Raw genomic sequence first — 4,557 nt, 5'->3', positions numbered from 1 at the left:
TCCGTGATATTAGTACAGAATTCACTTTCAGAATGGCGAACGTAAACAAATGGGACAGTAATCACGTGACTTGCCTTTTTTCATTTTTCGCCACTGCAAGACATCTGCATGTAAACATCCGATCTCAATGTGCCGTTAGCTCGAATGTTCAGTTATTTGGGGAGCCGCTATTTCGACAGTCTACTGTAATTAAGGCGGACAACTTTAAAACGGATTTTGTGTGCGAAAAGGCCTTTAGTTTCGGGTTCCATAATTGCCATAAAGTATAGCAGTATACTTTATGGCAATACTTACAACATACATTTTATGTATTAGTTTCTGTATTTTTGGGAGTGTAAATAGTTTTTGTGCTTTGGTCAACATTGCTACCTGGTGTCCAAAAGTCCAGAAAAGGGTTCTCATATAACAGCCTTTCAGTGCAATCCCCAGCAACTCGTTATAAAGGTGAAATATGTTTTCCTCTGTACTTTTTTTTTTATGAAACCCTCAAACAAGAAACACCAGGTGCAAATCACGCGACATGTTTTATGGTATTTTCAGACAGTAGTTGAACTAGTCGGTGTCAGGCAAGTTTAGCATGGTTTTTTACTCGCAAACATGTCAATCGATCAAATAATTGCAAGCACAATATACTAAAGCCTTATAGTCTTAGGTATGAGGCTTTGACGTTGGTTTTTTTTTTTTTTTATTGAACTCCCAGACACGAAAGGCGTTAGAACCTTGTACCGTTTCTGTAGATTCTAATTTCTAGGAAATACTGTGGAAGAATGTTGTTCCAGAAAATGGAAGTTAGGGGAATAAATGAAAAGAAAGTTGTTCAAATAGGTCTCTGGGGTTAGGAAAGTCCTGACTCAATAACTGCAGTGGAATGTACCAACCGCATATGACTTAAATAAAATTTAAGTTGGGATTGCCCCACCCTTAATGGTGCAATACCAACACCTCCCCTGTTAAAAAAAAAAAAAAAAACTACTTTTAAATTGTAATACGGGGAAGCGCGAACGCTGTCCCCACGCAACAAAAATTACACGCTCCATCTATCCCAGTTTGGGCAAGTGGCAAGGGTCAGCCCACTCGGTGTGCAATGAGCGAGCCTCTCCCTGGGGATGCACCCTTAGTGATCAGTGCGAGTCCCAGCGCCAGGTAAGTATGCTTTTCTCTCTGATGGATGCATAGCCTTCTAAACACATGATTACAGGAATATGGTGTATAAATACTATAATAAAACGCAATAACTATATTAAATAAATAAGTAATTATCTTCATAAATTTATTTTATATTTATTAATTACAGAAGGTTCTTAATAAAAATTTTAATTATTCTTTAGAGATTAAAAAAGATTAAATAGTATATCTTCAGCAGCAATCTTCTTCAGCAGCCAATTCAATTTAGGGTTAAAATTGCCTCCTGCTTTAACATAACTGGGATATGTCCAGTTATATTAAAGGAGAAGGCGAAGGAAGTACAGGGGTCCCTGGTATCCGAGTCCCTGCAGTTACGCGAATTTGAAAACTTAAAGAATTGAATAAGCACTTGAATATTTCTTTGTGAAAACGATCTTCTTTTATAATAAAAATGTCTAATAAAATAATTTTCCCATTTTTCAATTCCTTCATTTTTTACCATGCACAAATACATAATATATCGGTGTACTGTAGATACATCATATCTACTCATCCTTCACAACGAGCTGCCCATATATTGCACTACCTCAAATAAGAAACGCTTCACTTGCGATACCAGGGCACCTGCCCACCCACCGATGAAAAGCCAACTAGCTTTGAATGGTGTCATCTGGGTGGTGGAGTGCACAGAGATTAAGCAACAATAGGCTTCTCTATTAGTGAAGCATTACTTATTAGAGGTAGTGCAATACGTGGGCAACTCGTTATGAAGGATGAACACAATATGAGATACAAATGAAATGGTGTCTTTCACACTACTACCATTGTTTTTTTTTAAGAGTTGTCTGTGGTGTATCTACACCGATATTATATAGATATAGAATCTTAAACTCTTAAAATATTATGTGTAGTCGCATTTAGTTTTATTTAAATAATAAACATACAAAAATTGGTCCATGTTTTAGGTGGATTCGTTTTAAATGGAATATTATGGCACCAATTATCATCGGATAACTAGGATGGACATAATTTTATGAGAGCATCCTTGGACTCAGGGGAAGTCCCTACTGACTGCAGCTGTGCATTTGTATCTCCAAATCACAAAGGAATATCAAAGGATGACACGAGTAATTACAGACTTGTTAGTTTAACTTCTGTTCCGGTGAAAATAATGGAGTCACTGGTCAAAGAAGCATTGCAAGATCATCTAGACAAGACTGCAGTAATACAGGGGATCCTGTATTACTTCACTTAAAACAGGGACCAATTTTCGTAATGTTTATTATTTAAATAAAAATAAATGCAACTAGGCATAATATTCTAAGAGCTTAAGATACTATATCTATATAATGTCGGTGTAGATACACCATAGACAACTCTTTGAGAAAAACTATGATAGTAGTGTGAAAAGCATCAATTCATAAGTATATTATGCTCATCCTGCACAACGAGTTGCCCATGTATTGCACTACCTCTAATCAATGACATACAGGAATTAACCCTTTGTATAAGGCAACGGTCAGGCCATGCTTTGAGTACTGTGTACAGGTCTGGAGGCCTCGTTTTAGGAAGAATGTAGAGTTGCTAGAACGAGTACAGATAAGAGCAACAAGATTGGTGAGGGGAACGAAGGGGTCCTCTTACCAAGAAACGCTTAAGTTCTGCAAATTGCAGCGTCTGGAGGATAGGCAATTGCGAGGTGGTCAGTTGGAGTGTATAAGGCTTTGAATGGGTTGAGCAGGCCCAATTCCGATGGGATTCTTCCTCTTGCTCAGATTACAAACCTGAGGGGGGCATAAATTAAAGTTTAGGGAAGACAGTTGTAGAATAGATGCGTTGAAATATGCCTTTAGCCAGCGCGCGGTTGATTGATGGAACAAAGTTCCGTTTGTCGTTGTGGAAATTGATAGTTTAAATAAATTCAAGGAAGAACTGGACAAACTTTTAGAGCAAATGGATGTGAGAAACGGGATTTTTTTTTTTTTTTTTTTTTGCTAATGTTGTATAAGCTTGCATGCCTCTGCTAATTAATTTGGGCACCGTTGCCTACCTATCCAGTTAAGATCTACATGGATGAGAAGAGTAAAGCGCCTGACATTTTTGCTCAATACAAATCAGAAAAATCACAATAAAAAAAATGGAGTTTTTTGCGCCTCTTATCCACGTACAGGAAATATTTATTGACAACATACTTAGAGGGGGAGAACTTTCCTCCCTACTAAACTTACAAATTCTACAGTCAAACTGATAATAATTAACTTTCTTGTTAACCTATAGTAATTTACGCATATAAATTATTATAGGGTATTTTAGTATTTATAAATTGTTAAGAAAGAATATTAATAATTTAAAAAATACTTTAAAATTTTAAAAGAAAAGTTTATGTTACGTGATTATTTTAGTAGAATATAATTTTTTGTAAGGTTTTCTCTCATTATTTTCTTATTTGTTCTTCTTTCATTTTAAATGACGCTGCGCCATCTATCCATGACTATAACAAGTAATGTTTTAAAATTGTCCATCACTATCTGCTAGACCCAGAGTGCCAAGAGATCTTTCTATTGCGATTTTCTAGGACGAATGCTTTCATAAACCCTCCACAGCTCTCAAACGTTACTCCTGATCCATAGCAGTGCAATACCTCTACCACTCGTTGTGAAGGTATCCACATTATGAGATAAAGCCCAAGACATTTGCAGCACTAGTCAAAAAAAAAAAAAAAAAAAATTGAGTTAGGTGAATAACTCAATTTTTTGGAGTTATGTGAATCAAGTCAAACATTTGCATGGGTGTTTGCGAATGTAGCGCCTACTACTTGGTAATTTTTGCTTCATTTAAAGAATACTTTATCATTATAAAGTTTTAAATTATTGCATCATGCATTTCTCTTGTGGAATTTTTTCATCTTTGCTGATACTTCAGTAATACTTCGGAATGGGAATAGCAACTAGTGGTGGAGAATTTAAATAGAAACAGGTTTGTTATACAGCTGATGACAAAACAGAGTAATGGATAGATGGTATCACTTAAAAGGCAAAGCAAACAAATAAGAAAATAATGGAAATTCCGTAAAAATTTTATTTTTTTAAAATAATCATGTTATATGAAATTTTAAAGATTTTTTCAATATATTAAAATAATTTCTAACTAATCTATAAACACTAAAAGACCCTATAGTAATTTATGTGTCTACTATTATAAGTTAAAAGGAAAGTGATCGTTATCAGTTTGAGAATTTTCTTGTAGAATTTTTAATGGTCTGTGATGGGCAGAGCTTTAAAAATCCATGGATGGGAACGTATTGCAGATTTTTGGAAAAGGAGTTTATCCTGCTAGGGTAACTACGAAACATAGCTTTAAGGGCATTTAAAATATAGAATTAAACAACAACTAGATGAAAGAAGTCTAGGTTTCGTGCAGCTTTTATTTTAT

At 35.2% G+C, this 4,557-nt stretch overlaps 1 non-coding gene across 1 annotated transcript; it reads right to left on the bottom strand.

Moving 5' to 3' along the window:
• Positions 1 to 986: 986 nt before the first annotated feature.
• On the bottom strand, positions 987 to 1,151 carry LOC150082269 (U1 spliceosomal RNA). Its single transcript, XR_016547344.1, has one exon. It is a non-coding gene; the product is annotated as a U1 spliceosomal RNA (small nuclear RNA).
• Positions 1,152 to 4,557: the final 3,406 nt, after the last annotated feature.

This window comes from Mastigoproctus giganteus, chromosome 8, assembly GCF_048544385.1.
Source record: "Mastigoproctus giganteus isolate SK-2022 chromosome 8, ASM4854438v1, whole genome shotgun sequence".
NCBI classification, from domain to species: Eukaryota; Metazoa; Arthropoda; class Arachnida; order Uropygi; family Thelyphonidae; genus Mastigoproctus; species Mastigoproctus giganteus.
Note: the sequence above shows the minus strand (reverse complement) of the source record. Positions and strands in the feature narration are given on the sequence as shown.